The sequence below is a fragment of the Coptis chinensis genome, chromosome 7 (genome assembly GCF_015680905.1).
Source record: "Coptis chinensis isolate HL-2020 chromosome 7, ASM1568090v1, whole genome shotgun sequence".
NCBI lineage: Eukaryota > Viridiplantae > Streptophyta > Magnoliopsida > Ranunculales > Ranunculaceae > Coptis > Coptis chinensis.
In genome coordinates this window covers 33884821-33900597 of record NC_141462.1, presented here as the reverse complement: position 1 = coordinate 33900597, position 15777 = coordinate 33884821, and the positions used below count along the sequence as shown (strand labels likewise).

General features: G+C 39.6%; 1 long non-coding RNA gene across 1 annotated transcript; it reads left to right on the top strand.

Annotated features, from left to right (window-relative positions):
- Nucleotides 1–226: 226 nt before the first annotated feature.
- LOC147487199 (uncharacterized) lies at nucleotides 227–7222 on the top strand. The gene is made up of 2 exons (XR_015202169.1): nucleotides 227–861; nucleotides 7012–7222. It is a non-coding gene; the product is annotated as an uncharacterized LOC147487199 (long non-coding RNA).
- Nucleotides 7223–15777: the final 8555 nt, after the last annotated feature.

Here is a 15777-nt window from a genome sequence, read left to right as displayed (position 1 = left end):
CTCGTAGGTTCGCGGAGTTGGTTGGCTTCTTGAGGTTCTAGGTTTTGGTGGCGAGCTCTCTCACCCTAGTCGGACACTAGAACTTTGACTTGGAAGACTTCAAGGTTAGATTTGAGGTTTTTCCCCGTGGCGAGGCAAAGGAAGTCTCGAGTTGACTCCGGGAAGTGTGACCAAGTTTAATGAAGTTATCGAGGTTTGCTCCCTATCTTGTGGATCTTGACAAGAAGAAAAACCAAAAGTTCATACGTGGGTTAGAGAGTCACTTGTCCGGCAAGTTGATTCCTTTTGATGGGGACACTTTTGATCGTGTGTTGGACTTGGCCTTGAGATATGAGGAGCAGAATGCAGCCCTAAGAGAGTCGAGGGGGAAGAGGAAGTTTGGTGAGATACCAATTGTTGGTCCTAGGCCTTTTGAGAGCAGGCAGCCGAATCGGTTTAGGCCCTATGATGTACCTCAGAGGGTTCCGTTTCAGAGACCACCATCCCAGGGGTTTCAGGGAGGATTTCATCAGCAGGGTGTATTCCGACCCCAGGGAGGATTTCATCAGCAGGGTGGTTATAGGCCACCGGGGCAGACTGGAGGCTTTAGACCTCAGGGGAATCAGTGGCAGAGGTAGGGTCCTCAGCTTCAGGGTCGAGCTCCCGCTCTTCCGTATCGACCAACAGCATTACTTTTACCTGCACCAGCACCAATGCTCAGAGCCATAGTTCCTATTGAAAGGGCTTGCTGGGAGTGTAAGCAGGTGGGGCATTTATCTCGTTATTGCCCTACCAAGCAGGGTAATCAGCAGAACAGAGCACCAGCACCAGTCACTCGTGCTAGAGCCTATGCAGCTATGCCAGGACCTGGGAATGTTGAAGGTACCTTTAGTTCATCTCAATTTACATTCAGAGTTTTGTTTGATTCGGGTGCTTCACATTCCTTTATATCTCGTCAGTATGTTGAGAAAGAAAGTTTTAAAACTACCCTTTTATCTAAGCCCTTGTGTGTTGAGACACCGTTAGGAGGTTCTGTTACCTTGTATGACAAGTGCAAAGGTTTTAAGTTGTGTTTCTTAGAACGTGTCTTTATGGTAGACTTGATCGTTTTGGGGTTTGAGGGTTTCCATTTCATACTTGGTATGGATTGGTTGACGCGTTATCATGTTACCTTGGATTGTGCAAGGAGGGAGGTTATAGTGAATACACCGGCATGCCGAGGTTGATTCACACCGTGTTTAGTAAGGAGGACTCGGTGATGTCTAGTTTCTGTGCTCTCATAGAGATACCCACGAGGGATATCGCTGATGTGGAAGTAGTGATAGACTTCAAGATGTTTTTCAGAGATTCGGGGTTGCCACCCAAGAGGGAGGTGGAGTTTCAGATAGACTTGTTACCGGGGACTGCACGGTTTCAAAGTCGGCTTTACAGTTGGCACCTAAGCTATTGGGCGAAATGAAAGTGCAAGTCGAGGAATTACTCGGAAAGGGGTAAAGAGTTTAATGTTTACGATTTTGTTTTGGCTTAACCATATCTTTTTGAGTATATGGGTTTGAATCTTTTAAGGTGTGTATGACCCGGGGTTCATATGACGACCAAGCAACTCACCATGGGGTGCGCCTGCTATCTTTGTTTCCAAGAAGGATGGTACTTTAAGGATGTGTATTGACTTCAGGGATTTGAACCAGGTGACTATAAAAAATAAGTATCCGCTTCCTAGGATTGATGACCTGTTGGATCAGTTGAAAGGGGCTAAGATATTTTCAAAGTTTGATTTAAGGACTGGTTATTACCAGATGGGAGTTGAAGAGAAGAGTATTCCTTTGACTGCATTTAGGACTCGGTATGGGTTGTATGAGTTTTCTGTGATGCCTTTTGGGTTGACGAATGCACCTGCATTCTTTATGGACCTGATGAATCGTATATTCAGGCCCTTTTTGGATAAATTTGTGATTGTTTTCATTGATGACATTTTAGTGTATTCACAAAACACAGAAGAACATAAGATGCATTTGAAGATAGTGATGCTGACGTTCCGGGAACAGAAGTTGTATGCTAAGTTTAGCAAGTGTCATTTTTGGGAAGAAGAAATTCGTTTCTTGGGACACGTGGTATCTAGTGAAGGGATTGCTGTGGACCCTGAGAAGGTTGCTGCAGTGAAAGAATGGAAACAACCAACCACTGTTACAGAGATTAGAAGTTTCTTGGGGTTAGCTGGATATTATCGGAGATTTATTGAGAAGTTCTCACTTATTGCAGCTCCGCTCACCAAGTTAACTAGGAAAGATGTGAAGTTTATGTGGACTAATGATTGTGAGAAAGCTTTCCTAGAATTGAAACAGAGGTTGACTACAGCTCCAATTCTAGTAATCCCGACTAGAGGCGGAAAACTAGTGGTTTTTACAGATGCTAGTGGAACTGGTTTGGGTTGTGTGTTAATGCAAGATCAGAAGGTGGTGTCGTATGCTTCACGACAGTTGAAGATACACGAGAGACGTTATCCTACTCATGACCTGGAGTTAGCGGCAGTGGTTTTTGTTTTGAAAGTGTGGAGACATTATTTATATGGTGAGAAGTTCGAGCTTTACATAGATCACAAGAGTTTGAAGTATCTTTATTCACAGAAAGAGTTGAATATGAGATAGCAGAGATGGATGGAGTTCATAAGTAGTTATGACTTCGAGATTCAGTATCACCCAGGCAAGGGCAATGTAGTTGCGGATGCACTTAGTCGATTGCCTGGTGTTTTGACCACTCTTATGGTGCAAGAGTGGAAGAGTTTAGAGACTATAGCAGCTTATGATGTCCGGACTACACCAGATACAGATGAGGGGTATATATGTAGTTTGGAGGTTAGGCCGGTGATTTTCAGTAGAGTGATTGCCATGCAACACAGAGACCGTTTTCTTTTGAGTCGGTTGGATGATCTGGTCATTGATATTTTAGATGATTGTCCATCTGATTGGGTAGTAGATTCTGATGGAGGATTGAGATTTCATGAGAGATTATGTGTACCTGATGATGCAGAGTTAAAGAAGGAAATATTATATGAAGCTCATCGTTCTCGGTTTACAATTCATCCTGGAGGAACGAAGATGTACCAAGACTTGAAGAGGACCTTTTGGTGGGAAGGAATGAAAAGAGATGTCGGAGAATATATTTCTCAGTGTTTAACTTGTCAGCAGGTTAAGGCAGAGCATCAGAGGCCTTTTGGATTATTGCAGCCATTAGAGATACCGATGTGGAAATGGGAGCACATTTTTATGGATTTCATTGATGGTTTGCCTAAGTCTCGGAGAGGTAATGAATCTATTTGGGTTATTGTTGATCGTCTAACGAAGTCTGCTCATTTCATTCCTATTGACGTGCGTAGAAATACAGATAAGTTGGTTTCCTTGTACATTTGGGAAGTGGTCAGGTTAGATGGGATTCCAGTGAGTATTGTTTCAGATCGTGATCCTTTGTTCACTTCCGAGTTTTGGAAGAGTTTTCAGCGTGCTATGGGCACTAGTTTGGCGATGAGTACTGCTTAGCACCCTCAGACAGATGGACAGACGGAGAGGGTGAATCAGATATTAGAAGATATGTTACGCTCTTGTGTAATGGATTTTGGTGGAGGATGGGAGGAGCATTTACCTTTGGTGGACTTTGCATATAATAACAGTTTCCAGTCGAGCATTGGTATGGCACCCTTTGAGGCTTTGTATGGGCGTCCATGTCGATCACCTGCTTGTTGGGCAGATGTGGGAGACCGAGTATTGCTTGGGCCTGAGATAGTGAGAGAGACATCTGAACAGTTAAAGTCATTAGAGAAAGGATTAAGACAAAGACAGTAGGCGGCGAAAAAAGTTATGCAGATTTGAAGAGGAAACGGGTAGAGTTTTCTGTAGGCGATTTTGTGTTTTTGAAGGTTTCCCCTATGAGAGGAGTTATAAGGTTTGGCATGAAAGGAAAGTTGAGTCCACGATATATTGGACCATACGAGATAGTAGCCTCCGTTGGTAGTTTGGCGTATCGTCTTGCTTTGCCGCCTAACTTAGCGATGATTCATGATGTCTTCCACGTGTCTATGCTACGGAAATGTGTGAAAGATCCCATCGAGGTTGTTCACCCGGCAGAGAGCTAGAGTTGAACGATGATGTAACTTTTACGTGAGGCCTATCACGATAGTAGATAGGGATGTGAAACACCTTAGGAGGAGGATTGTAAACTTGGTAAAAGTGCAAGCGATGGAGTGAAAGGGAAAATGACGTGACACAGGAACTTGAAGATAAGATAAAGCGATGCACCACTCGAGCTTTTCTCGACACTCTACCTTGAATCTCGGGACGAGATCCTTTTAAGGTGTGTATATTATAACACCTCGTCTTTTATTTTATTTTTCCTAATAATAATAAAGATAATAATAATAATAATAATAATAATAATAATAATAATAATAATAATGTAATAGATAAAATAGATATAGGATATCCAAAAGAGTTACGGATAAAAAAAAAGTAAAATAACTAGATAAGAGTTATCCCTTTTTTTGAGAAGTTTTAAAAACTAGAAAATAAAGTTTCTCACGTAGAGTTTTTTTGGGAAAAACAAAACGAGAGTTTGAAAAAAAAGAGGAGAGTTTTACTGAGAGGAAAAAAAAGGGGGGTTTGAACAAGAAAGATCGTCCAGTTTTGCGCGACGGTCGACTTCAGTCTTTGGGGGTTTTCTGCTTAAGGAAAGCGGTTTGGTTTATAACAGTGAGTAGTTTGAAGTTTTTTTCCTGTTATATGTGTTTATGCTATTCATCCCAGTAATACTGTTTTCCAGAATTGAGATAGTGTAAACCCCTTTAATGGTGACGACTGATTTATACGACTGTGGCAGTACCGCAGTATGTAAAACTCTGTTAAGGGTTTGTTAGATACTATTTTGAAGTACTACATTAAATAAATTCTGACGAATTTGAAGCCTTGACACTGGTTGTTACTGGCTTCGTCACCAGAACCCAAATCACCCAAATCGTCCTGTTTTGTGTTGGTTGAAAGAAATTGTTTTGTTGGAATTTTTGTTGTGATGTTATACTGTTAGTTTGAATTGATTGTTGATGTTTGATGTTTAGTTTGAATTAGATTGTTGATGTTTGATTGTGCAATTGGAGAGTCACGAAGTTGAAGCTTCGGAATAGAAGCGTTAATGGAGGCGAAATATAGATCCAGTTTGAGGGAGGAATTGGGGAATCAAGGAAGTGGGTTTTGTATGAACTAAAGAAGTAGGGTTTTTGATGTAGGTTATTTTTTAGTAGATTAGAAGTGTTGAGGGTTGGAAATTTGTGGTGGCGATTGAGGAGAGAGAGAGGCGATGGCGTTGGGGAGAGCGACCCTTGGTTGGGTTTGAGATTGGGCCGAATACCTTATAGTGTTGGTTAGGTAACACCTACGAGTCTTATTGGATGGCCGGTGGTGGCTGGAGTGGAGGAGAGGTGCTGGAGGAAGAAGAAGATGAAGAGTAAAGTCTGATTTGGGCTTGGGCCCAAAAATCGTGGGTTGGGCTTAGGCTTTAAATTTTTGATTTTCTATTTTTGACTTAAATTAGACTATGGGCCCTAGTGCTTTGGGCTTTTGGGTTTTTGGAGTTTAGGTTAGGTTGACCAATATAGACTGTTGACCAGAGTGGACTTTGACTTTGACTTTGACTAGAGTTGACTTTGACCAATTGACTCGAAAATTTGACTTTTTCCTAAAATTATGATTAGGTCTATTAGGATAAGTCTAGGACTACTAGCATGTTTGACTTAGGCTAGGACCTTTATAAATATACTTGTGTACGTGTATTTACTGCTTTGTGATTTTTCAGTCTTTTACGATACACAACGTTCTGACACTTATACATTCATGAAATTAATAACGCGTAAACCAAAAATAATTGAATCAAGATATTCCTACGTTCTCTGAAATAATCTATGCAATAAAATACAATAATGCGTAAACAAAACTTACCGCACCCTTTTAGAACTCTCCACGCCTCAAGTTTTGAAATTGAGTTTTATGACTGATGATGTCATATGTTAGGTGGGCATTTATTGAATGTGCCATAAATGGCCCGTTAGTGTTATATAAGGGTATTCATTGAATGTGCCATGAATGACCGGGTATTCATTGAATGTGCCATGAATGACCAGATTGTAGTGGACTGCCCTAAAGAGGAACTAAGGTATTCGCCTTTACGGGTTAGTTGTATTCCTTGAGTGTACGGGAATGTAGGATTGGGTATTCCTTGAATGTGGCGGGAATGACCCAGGGCATTCATTGAATGTGCCATGAATGGCCCGTTAGTGATATGATAGGTATTCCTTGAATGTGGCGGGAATGACCTAAGGTATTCATTGAATGTGCCATGAATGACCTGAGTTTTTGTGCTCAAAGAGGCTGTGAAATATGTGTATGAAAGCCCAGAGATGGCTATGATATTGTGGTATTCGGTGGGAGAGAGGCACACAGGAATGTGTGATTTGGCAAATGTGTGGAGTGCAAATCGTGGAGTAGGTACTAAAGGGTGGGTGTATAAGAAAAGTAATTGATTAATTGATAAGAGAAATGGATTTGTTTATACGAGTGTGATTGGGTTTACCTTTGAATACATATAGAATATCTACATATGTTATATATACAAGTTCTAACTTTCTTTTCCAGGAGGGTAGGACTTAATAATATTTTGTCTTGAGGGGCGTCCCTACCCTTATACAAATGGACATCGACATCGGTAAGTGTAATTCAATTATTTAGATATTAAAAGGAGTTATTAGAATGAGTTAATAAAATGGAAGTTAATAAAATGGAAGTTTTGCTTGGGAAGAAACTATGCCGGTTGAGATGACGGAACTACCTGTCTTCCAAGCTGAGAATGATTAGGTTATGATAGATTTAAAGTGTTAGTTGGATAAGTAAAGTTTGAAATGTTTATATGTATTTAGTGTACTCATACCAGCAAATTCAATTTGCTGACCCATGTTTGCTTTGTTTTGGCAACGTGGGTGTGTTCTTGGGAACATAGGTGGAAGGCAGTGGAACCGCGGCGTGTGATTGGGATTCGTGCCTGGAGTAGTCCATTAGTTTTCTTTTAGGTCTGATTCTTTATTGGAAGAATGTAATAACGTAGTTTATCTTTTTCATGGAATGAGAAAATGGTAGTGAGGAATTTATTTGGAGAGTTGTTTGATGTTTTATTTGGAAGGATGTTATCTTAATAAAGAAATTGCGGATAATTGTTGGGATTTTTGTTATTTAAGTTGATTCTTTTATGACATGGCTGTTAGGGCTTTGTATGTGTAGTATCCCCTGTCATAGTCTGGGTTTTTAAACAAGTGAACCTAGTGATGTTTGAGATTTTCTTTATCTCAAATATTCACTTTGTTATTGTTTAGAAATTCGGGCTGTGACATTTTAAGTTGCTAAAACGAATCGGGAAGTTGCCAAAAAGCTTTAACGCAATTGCCGGAAACAAAAAAATTCCAAAACCGAAAACAGAAACAACCTATATTCTTGATTCTAAAACAACCCGAATATCTTTTAGATTTAATTTAGAATAGTAACTTCTAAACTCTTTTAGATTTCATCCTATCACAACATCTAATCATAGGTATGCCCATATCGGCAATATTCTCAACCATCACTCCAGAACAACTTATAAAATGGAGGATCATATAACAAATCATGCTAGAGTAAATAATACCACCCCCAAACAATTTGGGAAGGTGGGATTAACGATAAAAACAATGCATAATTTGAAAAGAACCATATTATATTAAAAATGAAATTCAAACAACATTTTAACTACCAATTTCACATTTAACTTCGGAATTCAAAGTTTAACATCCGAACTAATAAAATGAAATACATAAAACATAAAACGAACAATAAAAACAACATCTAATCCATAAGATCCCTAAACCACTTGCTGCTGGTAGTGGAAGGCACCTGAGAAAGAGATGGCTCCTGAGCTCCCGATGGGCCAGAGCCATCCGTCCTGCGGCGACAACGCTCGTGCCTCACAGAAACCTCCTTAGAAAAAGAACCCCCTGGGGTGGGAAGCGTGCAAACATATCTTCTTGGAACTTGCGCTGAGCTTCCATCTGTTCCCAACGCTCATCCTCACGCTGGGCACGAGTCTTCAAGTTATGATGCATGGTAGCCTGCCGAGTCCGGAGATCTTCGCAAATAGTATTGAGGGAACGCATGCCATGATGAAGCACCGACATGCGTTCTGCATCCGACCTACACCTATTTAAGGCATCGGCATCAAGACATGCCGTGTCTTCCTCATCCTCTGAGTCATCTTCTTCAACTACCCTCTCTTCAGGCAACCTCCAAACCTTTTGTATACACTCCGTATAAATAGTAGGATTTCTGTGCTCTTTCAGTTAAATCCTATCAGACATCGGAGTCGCTCTCAAGGTCATCATGATCTTCGTTATCAAAATAGGGAGAGGTGCAATACTCTTCCCAACTCCCCTAATTATGTTACTAAAAAACTCCACAATACAGAATTCATACTTCTGCTATTGGAGTATCCAAAGAACGTGAAGGCAGTTCAGACTGATGTCGCTGACCTTCTCCTTCCCTATGACATTCCTACCAATCCACTAAGCTACAGCCAGCTGGTTGGTTCTCAGAGACGACTGGTGAACACAATGCGAGCTCGCATTGTAGTTCCTTCCAAAAACAAGTCGCATTCATCAAAGGCTCGATCCTAGTAAATTGGGATTTCTGTAATGTGGCATCGAGATGGTGTCTAGGCGGAATGCCTAAAATCTCAGCCAACAACCCAGTAGATACTTCTCTCCTCCTCCCGACCACCTTAACAAAAATTATATTCCCATCCAACTCCCTCGTCCTATAAAACTGTCAGACCAAATATTGGTGGTTAAAATCGTCTGTCGAGTACCACAAACCACTCCAAGCTCTCCTAACCATCTCGTCATCATAAAACGGTGCGAAGTGGTCGGCAGTAAACGCGTGTTCAGGCAAAATCCTTCATCTTTGAGCCATTGGAAGTTTGACCTGATTCGAGGGTTTAGATATGGTGTAGGAAGCAATGTGAAACAACCTCACTAGAAAAACGATGGTGATAGCGCGACAGCTCTAAATTCTTGGATTTTTGGTGGTTTTAAGTGGTGGAAATTGTTGGGGGTGGTGGGGGGAATGGTTTGGAGAAGATTTGAGGTGGGCTTATATTGTGGGCGTGGGTGTAGTTGGGTTTCCATAATTTTTTTTTTATTTGTTTAGGTTTTAAGATTTGTTAATGGCGGAATGAAACAACTTGCGACTGTTGGTTTGAAGATGGATACGCACGTGCGCACGAGATTGGGCCCAAGCCAAATTTGATTTTTCGATTTTTGTCGATTTTTTACACAACTTCAAACTAAAATTGCAGCTTCGTTACCAGTTCGATTTATGTGAATGAGATATGGAAACGATCAGGAGAGAATTTCCAATCCAATGATACATAAAACACTCTATTCCAACTTAGGTTGACATATTAGTAGCTTGAAAATGCCTCGTAGTGCGTGCATAACGTAAGTTATGCAAACGAATGAAATCTAATTCCATAGATAATGTCAACCCGAATCAAAATACAATTAAACGACCTAAGCAACTCAAATGGAAAGTTGAACAATCCCAGATGGAAAAATGAAAACCCTACCCCCAAACAAATTTTTGGCAATGAAGTTTGAAAATTTGTTTTAACGTGGGTCTTTTAAAGTCATATATCAACAAATAACTGGAGATATATATATATATATATATATATATATATATATATATATATATATATATATATATATATATACATTAAAACTTTCCATATATCAACAACCTAAAGAGTTGTGGGTCTTTCCATAAATAAATAACATGGAATGCACCCTCAAACAGAATCAAGCACCAAGATTTTCTACGACGCAACTTATTGAAATGAAAGTGAAGTCTGATGGATCTAGAACGTAACCGCGCATCCACCTTCTTTTTTGCCTTTGAACGAGAGGGTGTCCAAGTGAATGATCGTGAGAAAATGTATGTTTGTGGAAGATATGTTGGATATGGATAAGTTTTAGAATGAACGAATGGAAAAAAATGAGAATGTGGGTACTGTCTCAATTTTGAAAATGAAGGTGTCAAGTGCCTTTCCCTTGGGAATTATTTCCCTATTAGGAGGATTTAGAAAATCATTAAGCACCGAAGAAACAAGAGGGTCAAGCGCAAACTCCAGGTTCCGTTGAAAAGGTGGAAGGTGGGAAAAATTGGTGATGGAAGATGAATGAGTGTCAGCTAGAGCTCTCAGGTCTAGATCATTAGAAGCCTTTATATATGCCAGACATTCCTCAATAGGTGGGTCAAAAGAATCACTGGGATGGAGGGTGAAAAATTCATCTTCCGTCATAGCGTCAAGGGATAAATGGATGTTGGTAGGGTGGGACTCGCGAGGTGGTAGGGAAGTGTTGCAAAAGAGTTGAAGGAACTCTTCCTCAATTTCATCTACGTCCAAGGAGTCCTTGTCGAATTTGGAACTTCCGAAGGAAAGGAATTTGTGCATCTGGTTATCCGGAAATGTGGTTTTGAAATAATCATTATCTAAGCTCTCGATCATGCTAACCTCTCCATCGATATTCGTATCAGGAAACTGTTTGATTGTTTTAAAAATATTGACCTCAATGGAAAGATGGCCAAAGGACAAGGACATCGAACCATTACGGCAGTTTATAAGCGCCTTGGCAGTTGCCAAGAAAGGGAGCCCTAAAATGATCAGAACAGAGTCATTAGCGACTTCTGTATCGAGGATAACAAAATCCGCAGGATAGTAGAAATCCTGAACCTTAACCAACACATTTTCAACTACACCCTTAGGATACTTGATAGACCTATCAGCTAATTACAACGTCATTGTTGTAGGTTGCATCTCTTGTAGACCTATTTGTTTATATAAATAATAAGGGAGTAAGTTACCACTCGCCCTGAGGTCTAATAAAGCAGTGGTCGTGTGAGTATCCCCTAAGGTGTATTGTACAATTGGATCTACCGTGGTCCTCCTTGTAACGATTCCATTGTGTTCTGTTAAAGTTGGAAACTGTTCAGTTAAAAAGGCGTCTTTAATAATCTTTGTCTTGCGCCTAGTAGTGCACAACTCTTTAAGAAACTTAGCATGGTGAGGTAACTTTTTAATCGCTTCAAGAAAAGGTAAGTTTATCGTTAGATTTTTAAAAACTTCTCTAATCTCGTCAAAATTTGTATCCTTGTTTAACATAGCTAGTTTTTGAGGAAACGGTGGTTTCTCTCTATATTTAGCATATGGATCAACAGGATGGTTAACCTTGCTTTTCTATTTCTTAGGCTGTGGTTTAACTGGTACCTCTACAGGGGAAGGATCTTCAGTTATCATTTCGGTATCTAGTTCGATATCCGGTGTACGGGATTACTGGTGGGGTAACTATAGGCATAGTTACTTTGTTATCAACCACTCTACCTGAACGGAGAGTGGTGATGGAATTTATCTCACCTATGTTTGCATTTTCGTTACTAGTATTACTGTTTACCTCAAAGGCTGTGTTTTAGGATTAGGTATCGCTTCTCCTAGAAACACACCTTTGGGTTGTACTTTCTCTTGTGCTAACTGCTGTAAAGAAAGTTGGATGGCTTGTAAAATCTGTTGTTTGGTTTGCATAAAGGCATCAAAACGATCCGAGATTGGAGGAGTGTTAGCTATAGGTTGTGTGACAAGAACTATGTCACGTTGATTATTAATGGGTGGATTTTGATAGTTATTATTTACCGGAATGATACCTCTATTAGTATTATAATTATTATTGTTATAATTATTATAATTACCCTGACCTTGTCCTTGTCGTGGTTGAGCTTGGTTGTTATAATTATAATTACCCTGACTTTGTCCTTGCCTTGGTGAAGCTTGGTTGTAATTGTTTGTTGGTCTAACATTTGGTCTTCTAAAAATTTATAAGTCTCTGAGGCTCCCTTACTTAGGAAACTACCCCCATTCATTATGTCAAGGACTTCTTTATGGTGGTGTAGAAGTCCTTTGAAAAAGGCACGGACTAACGTATATTTCGTGAGGTTATGGTGTGGACACTCTATAAGAAGATTGGTGAAACGATTCCAAGCCTCTAAAAAATGATTCATGAGGATTCTGTCGAAAGAAATGAATCTTGGAAAGCATTTTATCGGTCTTCAGTGGTGGGTAAAAGTGTTCCATAAATAGTTGAACAAGTTTAGCCCACGAGTCCATAGAATTAGGCGCTTGGGCAGTTAACCAAGACGCCGCCTTATTGGCTAAAGTGAAAGGAAATACCTACAGTTTAATTTGTTTAGCACCCACCGTAGGATGGTGAAATATAGTAAGGACTTGGTCAATCCTACGCATGTGCTGATAAGGCTTTTCATGGTCTAACCCATGAAAAACGGGTAACAAATTAAATATATTTAGGGGGATTCAGAAATCCCCCACTGGGTATGATTGAACGATGCAAGATTTAGGGCTATAGTTCAAGGCTTTGTGAAAGTCAGAGAGAGGAGACTCTCTTTCTTCAGCCATTATTTCAGGTAGTGTGTGTGGTATATTAGCTAGAGGTGGAGTGAGTGGTATACTAGAAAGGCGTGTTTGTTGACGTTGCCAGTTGATTACGTTAGGCATTTTTCTTCGGCCTGACCTTAATCTCATGCAAGGATAATACCAATCTTAACGAAACACAACAACACTCCAAACAGTCCTGATATGCTAGTATGAACCTCTAATAGGAAATGCAAGGTGTGGAAGAAAAGAATACCTGAATGCCTCCTTGCTTCGCTTATGAATAGCGTCTTGTATACACGTGCTCAGTGTATATAACAAGTTAGAACACTAAAAACCTTGAAGAAATGGAAGTTTGAAACAAACTTGTGGAAATCCGGTTTTAATGCCAGCTCGAACTTAGCCTTGGTAGGCGCTGGTCAGCGCCGGAGAAACTCAAGGTCCAGGCGCTTCAACGCGGAGGGCGTTCGAGTTTTGCCTTGGCAAGGCGCGGGTCGCTTCCGGCTAAAAACCGAGTTCCAGCGCCAGGCACGGGTGGCGCCCAATTTAGGGTGCCTAGAAGCTGGTCGGCCTCTGGTAATTCTGTGAGGAAAAATTTCAATGCTGAAAAGGACAACCACAGTTAGAATCAAACAAGGGTGGGTTGGTTTTGGGACTTTGGAAGACTAACAATTCTAAAGAAAACAATACTAAAGGGAACTAAGATGGCAGCGGCGCCATTTGATAAAACGATAAATGAATAGTTCTACTCACGAATAAATGATGAACATCAAACGCGAGTAAAACTAAAACTTTACGAAGACTAATTTATCAAAGATTTTCTACTCTCGAATCTATCGAAATAGAGTGGAGTAAAAGATTCGTTCCACTATTAGTTCCTTAGTATTCGATGTTTTCTACGACTATCAATCCTACCAAAGTCAATAAGAGTTTTATGAAGGGAATTTTACTACGATGTTAATTCAAATACTAAACAAGATACGAATAACGAAAATGACGGAAATGCTAACAATTGGTTCTTCCTAATCCCTAGTTGTTCATGGTAATCTCTACCAACTAACATCTAGCATGTGAAACAGTCAAACCCATTCTCATGGTGAACTAATCGTTTTCTAGAATGGAATGGAAATTACGACTACTCTATGCTAACACAAATCAAGCTTCATCAAGGCTTATTCAACCCCCTCTAATGGATGTTTAGCTTAGAATCATTATGCTATCATTTCCAATCGAAATTAAACTAGACATCCTATAAAGATTCTAACTTTACTAATTTAACTAATCAATAATTCAAATCTAAATTAACAACTAAGAAATGAAATTGAATCTAATGAATTTAATAATTGAACTAGATTATGATTAACAAATTATGAAATAAAGACAACTAACTTAAGAATTTAACAATACTAAACTTAACAAGACTTAATAACTAAATTGGAATGAAATTGAATACTTTATTATAAACTAATATTTGATTCTAAAATAACAATCTATTTGTTCTAATACTAATTAATTGAAAGGGAAAACTAGATCTAAAACTATAATTGAAAACTAATTAATGGAATAAAACTAAAAAACTAGATCTAGAAATCTCTAATGCCTACTTTCTACCCTAAGCTAATTGACTCTTAAGAGTTTAGTCTTGTGTGTGGAAATGGAGGAGACCAGATCCACATTTTCGTGCATGGGCTGAGGAGCCATGTTTTGGGCCGAAAAATCGAGCCAAAACCTAATCTCTTCAGTCCACCAGACTCTTTTCAAGTAGATCTGACTTCAGTAGGCTTTTCATCTACTTTTACTCCTCTAATTGGGTCAAAGCTTTAACCATTAGAAAGATCTTTCCGAGCCGGTCGTTTTGACATAAAGTAGGCCCAATTCCGAGGCCTGAGTCCAAAGATACGGTCTTCGAAAGTTCTGCCCGCGTTGACTTTGACTTTTCAGCTTTTGATCGGGCTTTACAAAGGCTTTTTCTCCTTGAATCTTGGCCATTAATCACAGAACTTCTTAGCAACCAACCCTTGCTCCTTTATCTCGCCAAAGTGGCACAATTCTGTACATAATTGACTTTAATGCCTGAAATACATAAAAACACGTAATCAGCAATAACTCTTATTTATTACTTGCATAATTGGTCTAAAAGTATTATTGTGAAAGGGTTAAAACTACATTATTTGGCTCTTATCTGGTAGTGACGATATCCCCCGCTCCGCTAGTTCTTCTTCAACAGTTAAGGCTGCCGGTATGTTTGAGATTAAACCCGATCCTGAGCTTAAAACTTTAAACGAATCTCTCACTAAAAAGGTATAAGCTATTTCTGTTCAACAAAAGCCTATCCCCTTCATAAATGTCAACTCTAATCCATGAAATTTCTGTTTGAGTCCTCTGCATCCCGACTCCTATTGTCCTCTCGCCTACGAACAACAAACATCACAAACAGATAATGTTTGCTCCATTAATAGCTATCCTATTCCTAACGCCCCTTAGAGACAACATCCTAACTTCAGTTGGAGAAATAATCAACAAGTTATACTTCCAGGGTGTAATAATCAAAATGTTTGGCCAACAAACAATTACAACCAAGCTCCACCATGACAAGGACAAGGACAAGGGAATTATAATAATTATAACAATAATAATTATAATACTAATAGAGGTATCGTTCCGGTTAATCATAACTACCACAACCCACCTGTTAATAATCAACGTGACATAGTTCATGTCACACAACCTATAACAAACACTCCTCCACAACCGGATCATTTTGACGCCTTTATACAAACCTAACAACAGATTTTACAGTCCATCCAACTTTCCTTACAGCAGTTAGCCCAAGAGAAAGTACAACCCAAAGGTGTATTTTCAGGTCAAGTGATACCTAATCCTAAAACAACAAACACAGCCTTTGAAGTAAACAGTAATACTAGTAATGAAAATGGTAATGTAGGTGAGCAAAATGCCATCACCACTCTCCGTTCTGGCAGAGTGGTTGATAACGTCGTAACTATGCCTATAGTTATACCCCACCAGTAGTCCCTACACCGGATATTGTACTAGATACCGAAGTAATAACTAAAGATCCTACCCCAGTAGAGGTACCAGTTAAACCACAACCTAAGAAACAAAAAGCCAAGGTTAGACATCCTGTTGATCCATACGCTAAATATAGAGAGAAACCACCGTTTCCCCAGAGATTAGCCATGTTAACCAAGGATACGAATTTCGATGAGATTAGAGAGGTTTTAA